The 18,655-nt window shown below is 41.2% G+C and overlaps 1 protein-coding gene across 4 annotated transcripts in view; it reads left to right on the forward strand.

The window, feature by feature from the left end:
• Positions 1-870: 870 nt before the first annotated feature.
• The window catches only part of LOC121382020 (uncharacterized protein DDB_G0284459-like), a 44,672-nt gene continuing 26,887 nt past the window's right edge, over positions 871-18,655 (forward strand). The window contains exons 1-2 of one of the 4 annotated variants that reach the window (XM_041511503.1): positions 871-1,171; positions 7,515-7,639. The gene's annotated coding sequence lies outside the window, so the exon portion shown is untranslated. Of the gene's footprint in view, positions 1,172-7,514; positions 7,640-8,342; positions 8,664-18,369; positions 18,452-18,655 lie in introns of those variants that run through there. The other 3 variants (XM_041511488.1, XM_041511495.1, XM_041511512.1) reach the window with 3 other exon arrangements.

Here is an 18,655-nt window from a genome sequence, read left to right on the forward strand (position 1 = left end):
TTCGGTCACCTGACGTGGTTCGATCCTACGACGCAAGCACCAACAGGCGAGCGCTGTATCGACTGAGCCAGATCCCACTTTCCCAATGAATTAAATAACTAGCGTACGCTCAAGGTGTGAAAACGCAGCAATTATTAGTATTTCATAATTAATAATATTTGATAAGTCCTCCATGCAGTTAAATCTTTAATATAAAAGCCTGGGGCCTATTTTACAAAACATCGTAAGTTTACGTCTGCGACTAGCAGCTATACCGGGCATACCGATGATAAGATAAAAAATCAATGTGCTCTAGCGGCGTCGTTAAATAAAACAAACTTTTACTATACCGGGCATACATTTATACGTGTTTGACATCTATTTCACGAACAAAATTACATCATTACAGAAGATGGAGCATTTTAAGGACAAAAAAAAGAAGAAAAAAAAGAAATATGTGTACTTTTAAATACATTTGTTGTACTATAATAGTAACAGAAACTCTGGTTTAGTCGTAGATTTACATTTATGTGCAAAACTAGGCTTACGATGTTTTGTGAAATTGGGCCCAGCACTTGAAAAAAAAAAAAAAATTGTGATCGCAATTAATTCATTGTGCGATATATTGAGACTAATTTCACGCCGTCGCTGAAGCGTTAAAAGTACATGTTGGTCGGCTGACGACACACATTTAGATAAGAGATAATAGGGGCCTGCACCCTGAGTAATAATCGTTTGCACCTCATTGTCCATTTATTCGGCGAGTCAACAAACGTGCGTTCTATTGATTTTTCTCGCTGTTGCGCATAACAAAAGATCTCTCTCTCTCTGTTTTTTTTCCCCTTCTTCTTTTCACCCCGTTGTTCCCGCTTATACTTCTCCTGTCTGTTAGCTTGCACCCACTTACAAGTATTACTATTACCTCGCACATACATCCCTAGTGGTCAGTTACGTAATTTTAATCGTGCTAAGCGTCCCAGCCATGGGTCGACTGCCCGTCTTTGTTTCCTCACATACTGGCGAGTAGACGCACACATTCCAAGCCCTGACGGAAGCCAACTCACTCAGTTGTTCAAGGACGCTTGGTAGTGTTCAGTTACGGCAGGCCTGTCGCTAAACTCCATCAGACTGTGCGGAGGAAAATGGCTGGCTGAGAAAGCAGACGGCAAGTTGGAAGGAAGAAAAAATTGAGGTTAGTGGAGGAAATAGCCGTTATTTGGCTTTTAAAAATTGTAGACTGGTCTTAGTACACGTCGTGGTTCGTTTTAGTAGTCAGGTACGATTATTGGAAGGGGATTAAATTTTTGAATTTCGGTTTTAACCGAAGCAAAGACTGAACGTGCATGTTGTCATTTTGTTAAAAATTGTTGAAAAGCTTGCGATCGATATTGAACAAGAGCGGTTTCGTGTGGATGTTTACCATAACCAGCTTTGTTAGTCGAGAGAAAACATGGCAGATTTAGTTTACACACGGGTTCTGGAGGAGAAATACGTTCTTTGGCGACCGCCTGCTGGCGTTATGGCGTCCCAGGAACAAAAACCTGCTTATTGGGAAACAATGACAGGAATTTTAAAATAGCGTCTCCTGCTTTTTGCGAATCGCAACAATTTTACTCTTTGAGTTTGAACAATAAATCTTTTATTTTCTGCTCCTGTTCTCTCTGTTCATCAGACAATGTGATTTAGTGCTGTATATAGCGTGGATGAAGGTTTTCGGGTTTTATCTTATCAGCGAGAGAGCGCAGGTCTGGCGGTGGTGACCAGCGATAAGCAGACATCTCCTAATGGATTCTTGATAGGTCTGTTACGCAACTCTCTGGCAGCGTCTCACAGCTTCCAGGTCACCAATTTGGAACTGCACTGGGCTGGTCCATCAGACGTTCTGGGGAGGGAGGAATAAATTAACGTGTTCAGAAAACAGGCTGGGTCACCGGGGGGGGGGGGGGGGGGGGGGGGAGCACAGAACAACCGTCTCCCCTAAAATATTCAAGTGCCCCTTTAGAAAAAAAATTATGGATGCCCTTTTAACAAGATCGTCAATATCATGATATAATTTTTACATTTGACATCCCCCCCCCTCCGCAAAATATTTCCTGAATCCGCCCCTGGAAAACCCTCCACCCATGAACAAAGGAAGATATTAAATTTGCCAGTTTCTATGAGGGATTACGTATGTTCGAGGAACGTTTTCGAAGAAGAGTTAAAATATTTAACAGCTTCGATAAAAAAAAGTACATAGACAACGAAAGTGATGTATGCTGGATTTCCAGAAACCATTTATTTCAGAGCACATTAGCTCACTGTGGGCTCCATAATTATAGTCCCAGTAACAGGAACGAGTGGGCCTTTATCGTAGATCTATGTCAAAAGCGACCGATGGATTTTATAACAGTCGTAAATGACCTTTCCAGATGGCATTTGTTCTGGAGGATTTTAGGCTTTGTTTCAGTAGTACATTGCCAATAATAAATTAGCCGGTTTCTCTTTGTTATTACCTTGCTCCGTATTACTCTGTATACAGTGTACATTATCAAAACAGAGTAGTCCAATTGACTTATGATTAATAAAGGCTAGCCTGTTGGCCAATCCCAAAACAGCTTATTTTTAGAAAGTAATAAAATATTTAACCCCAGTTATTATTGATTCATATACAATGCACATTAAGCTAATGAGGGAAAGTCCAGTTCTGCGTAATTTCACAGCTCAATAGGGAGGTGGGTGTAAGGCCATAGCCTGTCCTGGAGTCTGGACGGACCTGCGCCCAGGACAGGCGGGCGCTACAACAGCTTGTTCTGAATTCGCACGTAAAACCCTATGACATGACATGACATAAGACCATACTATTGAGACACTTGCTCCCCATCACTCTCCTGGAGTTCAAGGAGAATAAATTTGAGCTCACCGTAGCATATGAATTTAAATATGGTATTAGTATGGTAAAACTTTATAATAAACCCCGACGTTCCATAAACTAAGCAAGGAGCGCAATAAATAACTCCCCTCGACTAGTTTTTTCGGAAAGAGTTCGACCAGTACCCCTCTATATCAAAGGCTCTAAAGACTAATCCTATCCCTAAAACTATCTTAACCATTGAAGGGGGTTACGGGTCGAACTCATGCCTTCATGGGTATATACTTATTTTCGTACTTCTATTCAATTAAGGGGCGGGATTTAGCTCCGTCGGTTGAGTGCTTGTTTGAGGTACTTGCGTCGCAGGATCGAACCACGTCGATGGATCTATTCATCTGATTGGGTTTTTTCTCGTTCAAACTAGTGCATCACAACTGGATAAAGGCCGTTGTTTGTGCTTTCCTGTCTGTGGGAAAGTGCATATGAAATATCCCTTGCTGCATTATGAAAAAAAATGTAGCGGGTTTCCTGTGAAGATTACGAGTCAGAATTACCGATGTATGACATCCATTAGCCGATGATGAATTAATCAATGTGCTCTAGTGGTGTCGTTTTTAAAACAAAACAAACTTCTTCTATCCAATTAAGGTTCAAGCACGTTGTCCTGGGCATACACCTCAGCTATCTGGGCTGTCTGTCCAGGACTGTGGGTTAGTGGTTAGCGAGACAAAAGTCAATGTAATGGTCTTACACCTATCCATCGAGTCGTTAAAACTCGCTCTGCGTGGCTGCGAACCCAGTACCTACCAGCCTTATTTCCGGCACCACCGAGGCCAGTTTTAACACCTATGCATGACATACAACCAATATAGTTGATATTTCAACTTCATTTCAACTTATTATCATGCTTATATCAATTGAGGTTCAAACACGTTGTCCTGGGCACACACACCTCAACTATCTGGATTGTCTGTCCAGGACAGTGGGTTAGTTGTTAGTTGTTAGTGGTTAGGGAGAGAGAGGGAGAGGGAGAGGGAGGAGGGAGGGGGGGGGGGGGTGTAGTGGCCTTACACCTACCCGCTACCAGCCTGTAGTCCGATGGCTTAACCACTGATATATGTACACATGACGGGGTGGTTGAAAGGTAATTGAGTGTAGGTATGGAGATCAGATGATCGAGGGCAACTATAAATGATAAGATATGCTAGAATCTTGAGTATGAATACGCCACCATCAGTGAGTGTGTTAAGAGGTTGTAAGTGAATACGCAATTAAGTTTACTTCATCGGTGACGCTTGGCTCTTAAAAAACCCCTCCTTGAGTAGGCGTATGACCTACTCGCAGGGCCTACTCGCGTTCAGGAATTGGATTACTGGTAAAGCGCCTTTAGTTTCAGATGGACGTTAATGGAAGCTTGTTTCTTCCTCTGTCACCTTATCGACTTATTGGGGCGAGACGTAGCCCAGTGGTAGAGCGCTCGCCTGATGTGTGGTCGATCGAGGATCAATCCCCGTCGGTGGGCCCATTGGACTATTTCTCTTTCCAACCAGAGTACCTCGACTGGTATATCAAAGGCTGTGGTATGTGCTGTCCTATCTGTGGGATGATGCATATAAAAGATCCCCTGCTACTAATGGAAAAATGTATTCGGTTTTCTCTGACACTTATGTCAAACATTAGATCATTTTGACTTATACAATGGGTCGATGATGAATAAATCAATGTGCTCTAGTGGTGTATCGTCAAACAAATAAACACATTATCAAGGTTATTTTTTTAGATGTTTTTCTGCAACACCCAGGCACGAATGTTGGTTGTGTGGAGAGAAAAATAAATACTCTGTACACTGTTGGAATGGACCACAATAATAACCACAATAATAAATTATTGTGAACAGAATGAACGACTCCCCAACAGGGCTTACACTGGAACATATTTTTATTTAGCACAAAGAAACAACAAAGAAACAAACAAAAAACCCATCAAATATTGGGCGTCAAACAAGGGTTAATACAATGAACGACCCCTTGCTATATATATATATATATATATATATATATATATATATATATATATATATATATATATATATATATATATATATATAATTAGATAAGTGTATTTCTCAAATCGTTACAGAAAGTCGCGTCGTGAGAAAACACCTTAAAACATAAAAGAGTCTTGTTTGTGCAAGGGTTCACAGACCTGTTTGGACTAAATTGCCATTTCGGTTTATATTATAGATTACGTTTGTTCAGGTTGCTACTTAAAGTGCACCACCTGGCCGGTTCGCGCGTGGGATTATAACGTAATGTTAAGTCATTAAAGGAATTCACCACTGTCTTTATTTACTCAGACCCGCACCCAGGGGCAGAAACACAAACAAGAATGGAAGATTTTACTAAGAAACATTCGAGTAGCGTACCACCATTATTTTTTTGTTTACAAAATCCAGTATTAGGGGATCAAGGACGTTTTCAGTCGCGGATTTAGACGGGTGGTGTGAGTGTGCGTGTGTGGAGGGGAGTCCCACGAGGCCTGGGCCCCGTTCCACCAAGCGATCTTAGAACTAAGATCACCTTAGTGCATAAGGTAGTTATGCACTTAAGGTGATCTTAGGGCTAAGATCGCTTTGTGGAACGGGGCCCTGGTCTACTCCTGGTTTTGGTCGAGTTTTAATTTTGTCTTTGTACAAACATGATGAGAAATATGTTCATTAACGCCACCAACCAGCAAAACATTAAAGTTACCGCCCCTAAATTAAAATATATTCAACAAAATTAATTACGAGCCTGGAGACCTTTTGGTCTTTTTTCTCTGCTGCTAATGTTAGCAAGCTTTGATCATTAGTTCATTTCTAAACCAGTAAAACGTAGAGTACATTTTGAGGAGTGATGCAATCTTTGTGCTTTGTAAAACCCCCAAAACCCAAATGTATTTTCTACCATATATAAACAAAAATAAATGCTGAAAATACCTACTGATTCTTAATTTTGTTGAGTATTAGTAGGAAAATAAAAACTGGACAAATTGCGCCGTCACCTTTATTTCAAAATAAAGGCAATTAATTTATTTACAAATTTATTTATTACCCCATATCACAGCCCGATTTCCTTTTTTTTTTTTGAAGACCATCTTCGTTTTTAGCCACTCTTGACAGCCCCACTATTTTAACTTCTGTTGCAATCTGACCCACATCCCAGTCCTTGTCTCTCTAACCGCGACAGGTCTGTTGTGGTTATCTTTGCATCGCATCTGCCATTCCCATCAGCTTTGCTGGAACCTTAATCTGGTCATCTGTTGTTCGATAGTAGCTTCTAGCATTATGAGGTACTTGAAATCACTAGCTATGCCCTTCAACTATCAGCAATCGTTAGTGACATCGCACGGGCCCTTTTTGTTTATGAGCATCCCAGGGGAGACAAAACCTGATGGGGAGAGAAAGAGAGATTTATTCTAATTGAAATACTTGTTACGTTTTAGTTGTTCAGTCAAACCTGCTCTAGTGGCTATGAGTGTTAGAGACCACATTTTATTCTCCCAAATCTAATATGATGTAAACTGATCTGCATTAAGCAGCTACCTGTCTTAAAATGCCTTTTTGATACTCCCTTTAGTGGGTGCTTAACACAGGTTATTAATATATACATGCCAGGGCCGTACCCTCCGGGGGGGGCAGGGTGGGCAGCTGCCCCCCCTGAGAATCTTGTCCTTTTTTTTTTTTAATATATCTCCAGTAATAGCATAGAAATGTTTAATCTTTATAGTATGTTAAAAATTATTTATAAAATTTAGTGCCCACCCCATGGATTTTGGTCAGGGTACGGCCCTGCATGCTAATTACAAAACTTGTGGAAAATGGAGATAGCTACATAAAAATATACCATTGCAAGGTACAAGCAATGGCTATCCGAAAATGACCAAGACCAAACTGTTTAACGTGCACATTCAGAGCAAGCTGTTGTAGCGCACGCCTGTCCTGGGCACAGGTACCGGCCTCAACTGGTTCATCCGTCCAGAACAGGAATATCCTAAAATGGAGTAAATCTCCTTATATGGTTGATATAGACCAGTGACCTATATATGAAGGTGTATTGTTTGAAACCAAATACATAGTTTTTGTCAAAGTGACATCAGATCTTTCGTGGACGTTGAAGTTCTCATCAGTTCAGATTGACATGCGATAGGACCGAATCGTGTCTGGAAACGAAGATCGCTTTTTTTAATCTACGTTCAATCACACACTTTTCAGTATCAAACATTGTTACTGGCTGCTATCATTCTGGCCGCTGTCGCATTCTTCAAAACAACTCACTGGCATCTCAAAAGCTGTGGTAAGTGCTATCCTGTCTGTGGGAATGAATGTTTAACGACATCCCAGCCAGCACAAAAATACACACTGGCTATTGGGTTTTATAAAAGGTATCCTGTCTGTGGGATGGTGCATATAAAAGATCCCTTGCTACTAATGACAAAATGTAGCGGGTTTCCTCTCTAAGACTATGTCAAGATTACCAAATGGTTGACATAATAAATCAGTGTGCTGCAGTGTCGTCATTAAACAAAACAAACTTTTAACTTTTTAATGTTTTTAAACGAAGATCGCTTTTTTTAATCTACGTTCAATCACACACTTTTCAGTATCAACTAAATCAAACATTGTTACTGACTTCTTTCATTCTAGTTCCCCTCGCATTCCTCAAAACAGACGTGCGGAAACAAACGACTTCATAAATAAACAACCAACCAACTACAAACGCCCCTACGGGATAGCCGGCGGCGCGAACGCACCCCTCTTGTGGGAGAATGGTAAAGCAACACATTTATTTTCTTTTATGGTTAAAGTGTTTAGTTTGAACACACCATTACAGCATATTAGTTTGTTAAGTATCGGCTGATGGATGTCAAACATTTGGAAATTGTGACACGTAATCTTGAGAGGAAACCTTGCTACATTTGTCTATTAGCAGCAAGACATCTTTTATTATACACTTTACCAGGGTTCGACAAATGGACTAGCACTCGGCCCCGGCCCCGACTAGACTAGTGATTTTCACATCTGGGCTAATGGAAATTATTAACTGTAATACAAAGCCAAAGCTGTGAAAGCTAGTAACTTTCTGAAAAATGTGTTGAACACTGACACCCCTTCCCCCCCCCCCCCCACACACACACATAGAGGGCAGCACATACCAAGTCATGGGGCACTGGTTGGGATGGGAAATATTCTTAAGGAAACTACTTGAAAAACAAACCCCCTCCCAACATTATCAGTAAACTGGCTATGGGTCTGCCCTAGCATTACCGAGAAGGAAAACAATGGATAATTTAAAGAGTACTTAACCCCGGTCGGAAGTGACTATTCCGTAGTGATGGGGGTCAACTATAGTTAACAAATCAAGACTCTTTTAAGTACTCTCTACGCATACAAGCACACAAATTGTGTACAGCAGTAACATTCATCTGATGGTTTCGGTGTGGGCTCGGTTAATCTAACCTACTTTTACTGCGCCGTTCATCTTATACATACAACCGGGGTTAAATGCTTCACCAAATTGTTGCGATTCCTTGCCACTCCCCACCACCACCAGCCGTAGAGAGAGAGAGCGAGAGAGCGAGCGAGCTATAGTAGTAGTTTAACTAGTAAAAAAGCCTGTAGGGCGTACCAGCGGCACACCGGGGCGTATCATCTTTCATTGCGAATTGATCGGAGATCCGCCATCAGGAGACTGACTATCCGCGTCTTGTGTAGTTGTGCCAGCGTCACAGAGCCGACTTGCAGTAGGCAGCATGTCCTACACTGACTAATGTAACCGCGGTCGCCTCACCAACTGTGAGTATTGATCTGTTCTATTTGTATTTATGCAAATCTTATGCCATTCCTTTTTTAAACCGCCGCTAGCGGTACAACCGAGTTTACATGGTCTCGCTAACCTACAAAAGGCGAGAGATTGAAAGAGAGAGAGAGGAAGAGAGGGAGGGGAGGGAAGGGGAGAGGGGAGAGAGGGAGGTGAGAGAGAGGGATGGGGGAGAGAGGGAGGGGAGAGAGGGATGGGGGAGGAGAGAGGGAGGTTCGTGAAATCGGGCACAGAGACCCCTGGGATGTAATGTTCATAGCGTTTTGTATTCAAGTCAATATACATTTTAAAAAAGAAGTATTTTTAAAAAACAGACTTGATTCATGGGACCCAGAACCCGAATTGAGCCTATTGCCGAGGATACCACCAGTCTGTCCCTTGGATACACGACGCAGACAAAACGAGAGCGCAAAAAAACCAACAAAACAAAACAAAAAACCCCCAACAGTTCTACTTATTAACCTATGAGAAATACATAAACAACGATCCCTAAATAAAACAGAAATCAATGATTTGTCTTTTCTGTGTAGCAGAAGTGTTTATCTGGCGAGAGGATAGGCGATGTCGTCTGCTGGCTAGCGAAATCTATCTGTACGCAATATCTGGCGTACACTTATTGAGTCATCCGTGATCCATCGTGTATGCGAGTAATAAATAATGCAAGATGGCTATCGGGCTAACCAGCCAGAGCAGGAGTAGCTGGATATGACTCACGTCTGCACAATACCCGCTCATCGGTTTCTCCCGGGGCTCGTTCAGAGGCAAATCCCCTGGGGATAAGAGTGGGGGGACAGTTATTTCTTCCCCTTACCTGAAAAAAAACCCCGAAACCCCACAAAAACCAACCCCCCCCCAAAAAAAAAAAACAAAAAAGAACAAAAAACCCAAAACAAACCCCAACCCCAACCCAAAAACCGCAGTCACTGACAATGTACAATAAAGACATTGGTTAATTGATGATATAAAGGAATACCAGGTTAATCAAAATTGTGTTAAGCCACTACCTGAAAGGGGGTTCGTTTCGTCTTAGGACAGATGGCCGCTTAATAGGTTAATTTGCACTAGGTGACTTGGCAGACAATTTGATTGCCCCTGTAGTATGTTAGAAGGTGCAAGCTGACCTCTTAAGATAGATAGCTTGTGAAATATTGTGCGCGCGCGCACACGCACACACACACACACACACACACACACACACACACTGCTATAATAATTACAGTACACAAGTAAGGGGTCACCAGATGACTATATACATGCACTACTTGTTGTTATATATTACGTTAGTAAGGTGGTTCTTTTAGACAGATGGTTATTACTATTACATCAGTTTGTACTATCAATATAGATTTTACATTATCGATGTGGTCTTTTAAGACGGGTGACTACATAAAAGCCTTGTTAAAGTTTGCACCGTAGACAGTAGTACAATACAAAAAAAGAAAGAAATGTTTTATTTAACGACACACTCAGCACATTTTATTTACGGTTATATGGCGTCAGACATGGTTTAAGGACCACACAGATTTTGAGAGGAAACCCGCTGTCTACTCTTTTACGACAGGCAGCAAGGGATCTTTTATTTGCGCTTCCCACAGGCAGGATAGCACAAACCATGGCCTTTGTTGAACCAGTTATGGATCACTGGTCGGTGCAAGTGGTTTACACCTACCCATTGAGCCTTGCGGAGCACTCACTCAGGGTTTGGAGTCGGTATCTGTATTAAAAAACCCCATGCCTCGACTGGGATCCGAACCCAGTACCTACTAGCCTGTAGACCGATGGTTAACCACGACGCCACCGAGGCCGGTCTAGTACAGTACAAAGGTGGTCCCTTAAATCAGGACACTGCTTACTTATCTGGTTTGTTCTATCATGGATTAGCAAGGTGAACATTTACACTAGCGTAGCCATGGGAGACATGACCCACCAATCAAAATTTTGTTTTGTCTTCCCCCTCCACCCCCCCCCCCCCCCCCCCCCCCCCCAACATTTTATAGTAGCCTGTCGCCACAAAACACGACTCTTTAAACAATGTGGGTGGCCCGGCAATATGAGAGGCTCCCAATATATAATCCTTGCTACGCCAACGTGCGTTTAAAACGGTTACTAAATACTAACTATTCTAGTTCGTTATATACACTAGTGCGTTAAGTAAGTACTATTACTACTACTAAGCGTTGACGAACTGTAGATCAGTTTGTACTATAATAAAGTTGTGGTTATGTGGTCAATTAAAATGGGTCACTTATTAATTTATAAAGGCGACGTGTTTAACAGGTTTACTTGTATTTCAAAAGACCCCCCCTCCCCCAGCCTTAAAATTAATCCCTAAAACCCCCGTGGGTTAATTTATAGAACGGCCCTATTTTGATGTACCGACACACGTGTAAATGCATGTGCGCATTTCAAGTTGGGTTGTTGACTACAAAACATGGAAGGAATTACTAGTATTACCACATACCTCTTGTTTACAATACCGCAAATGCTCGGTTAAAACAATTACATTCCTGTGTGTTTACATACTACAGGTAGGTACCATCGCCGTATGTTACCAGGAATAGGTGCAGGTGTGCACGTATGTGTAACATTATATATAGGACTAAATGTAGTGAATCGGGGTGCCCCCAACCGTTACACGTCTACTGTTACTACTACTACCATCACTACTACTGCTGCTACTGCTACTGCTACTGCTACTGCTACTGCTGCTACTGCTACTGCTACTGCTGCTGCTGCTGCTGCTGCTGCTACTGCTACTGCTACTACTACTACTGCTGCTACTGCTGCCATTACTACTACTACCACTGCTACTACTGCTACTGCTACAACTGCTACTGCTGCTACTACCACTACTACTACTGATACTGCTGCTGCTGCTGCTACTACTACTATTCCTACTACATACTACTACTACAGTACTACTACTACTACTACCAACAGTACTGTACTACAACATTAGTACTACTACAGTACTATTACTACAGTGCTAGTACTACTACTATACTACAATACTACTACTACTACTACTACAGTACTACTACTATTAATACAGTACTACTATTACTGCTGTAGCTGTTCTTGCTAATAGTATTACTATTAATAATGCTTCTAGTTACCATTTCTATTATTACTACCATAACTATTACAATCACCACAGCTACTATGACTATTACTGCTGCTACTGTAGCTATAGTTTCGAAAACTATATCTGTTACTAGCATTAGTAATTTAATATAAATTACGGAGAGAAAAAAACAAATGACGAAAAACAAAAGGTTGCATCATCACTGCCCCCCCCCCCTCCCCCAAAGTTAAATATAAGAATACCAGCACTCCGCACCAAACAAAACCCTACCTCCCCCCCCCCAACAAACAAACAAACAAAAAAAAAGAGGAAAAAATAACACACCAAAAACAACGTAAAAAACACGTAATCAACGCTTTTCGGCCACAATAGTTGAAAAGAGTTTGATAAGACACACCGTTTTTTATTTTTATTTGAGTTATCTTCCATCTGTAGCTGCTAGAGTTTCTTGTTTACAAGTGTCACATTAGTCTCACTACCCTTCAACAATTTCAAAATCACGTTTTGTTTATTTGCTTTACATCATTTTCCTCCACATTAAATTACGCGTTATCCATAATCTGTGTTAAACGTGTCGTCACAGTGTTATCATATGTATGCAGAAGCATGGAGCTGAGAACTATTTGGTCACTAGGAGGAGCCTCGGTTTTGATATGGTGGGTGCAGACGTCATGTAGCTCAGAGGAAAAGCGCTCGCCTGAAGCAGGGCTCATACTGAAATTGATTTTCTTTTAGTCCATTTTCAGATATGTATCTAGTATTTCTTTGAAAATTATTTAAAAGTGTCGAATTTAAACGAAAATGTATTAGCCAAATACTAAATGTAGCCATTTTGTTTAAATATTAGCAGTTGACTAAGTTGGCTATGGATAGGGTGACCCCCGTGCAATAATATATATGATAGATCGATCTCTGTACACACACATCGTAGACCCATAGGCGTACGGGCATCCATTGTTTTGTGTGTGGGGGGGGGGGGGGGGGGGGGGGGGGGGTGATTTTTGCCCAAATTAAACGAAAATGCCCGAATTTGGATAACGTTTATTCATACTAATACTAGTATTACAATCGTTTAATCGCTACATGGGGTTCAAAACAAATAGCTATACATGCATGTTTACACGAATTACAGCTAGTATTGTGAGTAGAAGTACATGGATGAAATAAATGGTGAACCATTTTCAGGTCAGCTCATTTTCCCCATTTTTGCACGAATGCGAAGATTTGCTTCATCACTTCACCATGCACAAACACCCAGTCTCGTACACTTGTACGTCGACCATGAATTATCTAGGTCTTAAAGAAGGAAAGAAATGTTTTATTTAATGACGCACTCAACACATTGTATTTACGGTTATATGGCGTCAGAAATATGGATAAGAACCACACAGATATTGAGAGAGGAAACCCGCTGTCGCCACTTCATGGGCTACTCTTTTTCGATTAGCAGCAAGGGATCTTTTATATGCACCATCCCACAGACAGGATAGTACATACCACAGCCTTTGATATACCAGTCGTGGTGCACTGGCTGGAACGAGCAATATCCCAATGGGCCCACCGACGGGGATCGATCCCACACCGACCGCGCATCGAGCAATATCTAGGTCTGTTCCCATTACATTTGATATAGGGAATACTAATAGACTGTCTACATAATTGGCTGTTAGATACCATTTATCTTATAACAAGTTGTTTTGAAACGTATCTAACAAGCGGAAATGAGTTAAATACGTTTTCAAGCAATGAGTTATAACATATCCTCAAACTTAAAGAGTGTTTTTTTTTTTTTTTACATGCCCCTGTACCACTACGGTTTCAGGCATGTCCATTCCGGGTCCGATCAGTGGATAGCCAGTGGTCTGACCCGGGACAGAAAATATCCTCAAAAACCAGGCTTAAAATTTAAAAACCTTTTTCAACTAAAACGTATTTACGCGCTTGCGGCTATGCATCACAACGTAATTACTTTCAGGTTACCTTATACGTCACAAAACTATCAATTTCTATTGTACCTATTTGATTGGATGGTATGGCTGTTACATCCGGGTCATCACCTATAAATCGATAATACACGAATGTGTGTTATTGGAGTGTGTGAGTTATAAATAACGATTCTCACCAAGAACATGCAGAAAGACCTACTTAATTCTCGGTTGACAATATCTAAGTTTCCTTGGTTCCATCAGTATTTAATTAATACTATACACTACGATTGTTATTAAACACAGACACCGGACACAAAAGCTAATATGAGGTAGCTGTGGCTTGCTACAATGTTATATTAGTTTTATTCGAGGGGAATCTTGAACATTTATTGATTTCTTTGAATTGATCTGCTGTAAACCGGCCTAAAACAAACGACACACTACTCGTGATCGTTAATCCCCGTCAAAGGCCGCGAATAGACTTTATACAAGCCGACCCTTGTTTATAATGCTGGTATCGTGCCTGTAGCGACATTCAGTGAGTGTTCCGGATCATGACCGGCCGGTACTGGATGCAGCATAGCATAATTACCTGCTCACCGCCGCCGCCTATTAAATGCAGGATGCATTTCCACAATCGGCGACAATCGGTTTGTCGTATTTAAATGTACACAGCCTAGCCGGGAGCACCATCTGCTGAGTGAAAAATGTGGATCCGATCATATTGTCTCTAGAACAAAGGTCCGAATATCATATTTCAAATCAAATATAATTAAATTATTCGTCTGAAAAGTATAGCCGGGTAATAAATAACGGCTTATGGTCAAACGTCTTTTTAATTGGTCTTGATAATACAGATGTCAGTGTGTGCTATAATTACAGTTAATTATAGCCCTATATTAACTTGGCGATGCCGTGTCCAAACACGACTTCCGGTTTCCCACTGTCATCTTCAGTTTATTGTGTGACCGACTGTGGGTGATGCTAAAACTCGACACATTATGCCTGCAATCACCACTAACTGACAAATAGGGCAGGGTGCATGATTCTGAGGTACTCCGTGAATATGAGGACAAACTTATTAAATGGAGACGGCAGCATTAAACGCTTCAGGACAAAACGTTCGCTAGACTGGTTCAGGGTTAGCTCTGGGTGAGAAAAATATTTTGCCAAATTATGTATAAAAAAGAAAAGAAAAAAAAAGAAGAAGTTATTTTTCAACAAAACACCAATTATTACTTGATAATATTTCACCAATTGTTCCTAAAAATTTTCAATTGGCGAGTGGCAGAGCTAGTCCTGCTGGATTTTTCGCTTCGTGTTAAATCAAATGACCACATTAGGAACCAGTCCAATAGTTCGTATACATTAGCGTCGCTCTCTGTTGCCAAACACGAGTCGGGCATATCAAAGAACGTGGTATGTGCTGTGCTGCCTGTGGTAAAGTGCATATAAAAGAATCGTAAGATTCTTACTGCGAATGGAACATATAGCGGGTTTCCTTTAATTCCATCAGAATTACGGTCAGTTACTAAATGATTGAAATCCAATAGCCGGTTATTAATAATTGAGTATGCTCTAGTGTCGTCGTTAAATGTTTAACACAATTTTGATTCTTACTAGGGTAACAAGGGCAGGGAGATTTGATTCCAAGAGCAATTTTTTTTATAGACATGTATTTGACATTCACTAATTGTCATAGACATCGGATAGATGAACGGATGAAACATAAAGCTAATATGCACTGCACAAAGACCGGATGTTTGCCTATTATCTGAATTACAGTCACATAATTGGTGTAGGCGTATTTTTCTGTGCCCAGCAACCAGGAAGAAAACTAAAGAGGATCTAGCAATATGCATTCACATAGCGGAGGTGCATGGGGGCGGGCGGTTGCATAGATCCAAAATGAGGGGCGAGGCGTCGCTCAGTGGTAAAGTGCTCGTCTGATGTGCGGCAAATCTAGAATCAATCATCATTCCAGCCAGTGTACCACGACTGGTAAATCAGAGGCCGTGGTATGTGTTAAATGTAGCGGGTTTCCTCTCTAAGACTATTTATCAGAATGACCAAATGTTTCACACCTAATAGCCTATGATTAATAAATCAATGTGCTCTGGTGGTGTCGTTAAACAAAGCAAACTTTAGCTCCAAAATATTTTAAAAGTGCCTTTCTGTGTAAAAAGAGGCCTTTTTATCTTCTTGGAGAAAACCATGTTGAACTTGCTAAGGTGATCGGTCAGCTATCGAATCTTAAGAAATTCATGTTTTTATTACTATGCCTCGACTCTTCATAAATACTTTCACCCCACTTATTTTATGCTAGATATGGCCCTGATTTTGGAGACTCCCCATCCCCACCCACACTCTCACCACTTGAGATGGACCCTGAGCTTTGACCACTCGGCAAATACACGTGTAGCAATATCACGACTCTTTGACTTCGAGGTGATAACTCAAGTATTGACATCCGCCTTTTTGTACAGTCCAGCGTTATAATGCGCTTCACGAGAATTGGGCACAGGATCAACTGTTGACCTACTAATGGTGGACTACAATACGTAAAGGATTCCCCCCCCTATTGCGTAGTCACAGGGCTATGAATAAAAAAAATAAAAACATGCGGAAATGTCGGTTATGATAAACATCTAAGTTAAGCCACACTAGGAATGATTGGAACTTGCTGGGCTCTCACTGAACGAGTTTTGGCTTAGCCAGTTTTCAGATATGTTAAAGATATATTCAAAGTATCTTCTTGACAATTATTAGAATGTGGTTATTTTAAGGAATATTTTATTGGCGAAAGACTAGATGTTGTAGCCACTTTATATGATTTGGAAAGGTAACCAGCTAGAAAAGAAAGAAATGTTTGTTTTACGACACTTCAGCACGTTTTAAACTACGGCTCTTAAGACACAGACAGACGGACGGACACACAGACATAGATAGACACACACACAACACACACTCACAACACACACTCACACAACACACACACGCACACACACACACACACGCGCGCACACACACACACACACACACACAGACATAGACATACACTCATTCACTCACTCACCCTCACAGAAAAGTTAGCTAATGCCCTATATGTATTATAGTAATACAGGAGATAATGTCCACTAGCTCACACCAAATACTGACTAGCCGGCACTGAGGGCTAGCTGATTTACCGAACTCTGACACACAGCAGGGATAGAGAGGGACGGAACCCATTGCCGCCACATAGGCTACTTTCCTCGTAGATAGGACATATCACAGCCTGTGATGTACTATTTATGGAGCACTGGTTTGGACGAGAACACCCCCACACACACACACACCTACCCACGTGCATTGAGGGCGATCGATCCAATGACCCATCGCACCTCAGACGAGCGCTCTAGCCCTGACCTACATCCTGTAAGACTCAGCACTTGGAGATGTGGACCAACCAGTGCCACACGACTGGCATAACAAAGGTTGTGGTATGTGCTCAATATCCCTCAATACTAATCATGGAATCATAGAAACGTTTGGCGGGTTTCCTCTAAGACAACATTAGTAGTGTTGGACATACAATAGCCAATGTTTAATAAATCAGTTGTGCTCTAGTGGTGTCGTTAATGTGCGTTAAACAAAACAAACTTGGATATGTGGACAATCTGGAATACCTATGCCTTGTGACTACTATGTTAAAGACATTGCTATCTGTTTACTATACTGAATGTCTATGGGAAGTGCACATAAAAGATGTCTTGCAACTTATATGTGTGTACTATCCTGTTATGTCTATGGGCAGTACACATAAAAGATGTCTTGCTACTTGGTATGTGTACTATCCTCTTATAAAGTAAAGCGCTCGCTTGATGCGCGGTCGGTTTAGGATCGATCCACGTCAGTGGGCTCATTAGGCTATTTCTCGCTCCAGCCAGTGCACCACGACTGGTACATCAAAGGCCGTGGTATGTGCTATCCTGTCTATGGGATGGTGCATATAAAAGATCCCTTGCTGCTAATCGAAAAGAGTAGCCCATGAAGTGGCGACAGCGGGTTTCCTCCTTCAATATCCGTGTGGTCCTTAACCATATGTCTGACGCCATATGACCGTAAATAAAATGTCTTGAGTGCGTCATTAAATAAAACATTTCTTTCCTTCATATGGATATAAACACGAAAGTAGATTATCGTCAACTTAAAAGATTATATGAAGACATGAGTACGAGATTATGTTAACTTAACCCGACAATGATAATAAACCACCTTTCTCCTGGGACAGCTCTAGGGTAGCTAATGCAAGCTTGTTACTTGTTACGAGTTAACAGACGTTAGGTGTCCATAAATACAATACACTCCCTCTAAATCCACTCTTCTATGGAAGACCCATCTCAATGTTAGGTAGATAAATAAAACATGTTTTCGTCAAGTACTTACAGTAAGGCATTGAATACGTCTATTGTGTGAAAGCAAAGCTAGCGAGTAAAAGTACAGAACACTGCGACGGCGCACGCATTGTGGCGCTTGGAGCAGTGAAAGGGTGGAATCTCTATCTTCTTTTCAAGAGTCAAGATGGTATTTCATGCGTGTAACTGCCGCTTTGACACTCGTTACAAAACGATAGAGCTTGTGTATATACTATATCGGATATAAAGTCGGTGATGCGTCCATGCGAATATATTAGCTTTATGTTCGTTCCCAGTGAATTTGTGCGCGTGTAGTTCGCAAAGGCTTTTCGGAAGATGTGAGCGTTTCAAAGGTAAAGTAGGCTACATTTGGTACAGTTCACTCAAAGTTACGTGGTGTGTATTGGCACAGTGATTGATTATAATATCGCATTTTCCAAACCTACATAGTTCACCGCAGCTACATAGGGTACATCAAAAGCCGGACTATGCTCTGTCCTATTTACGGGGAAATATATATTTTTAAAAATTGCTTGATGCTTTTTAGTAGGAATAAG

The sequence above is a fragment of the Gigantopelta aegis genome, chromosome 2 (genome assembly GCF_016097555.1).
Source record: "Gigantopelta aegis isolate Gae_Host chromosome 2, Gae_host_genome, whole genome shotgun sequence".
Lineage (NCBI taxonomy): Eukaryota > Metazoa > Mollusca > Gastropoda > Neomphalida > Peltospiridae > Gigantopelta > Gigantopelta aegis.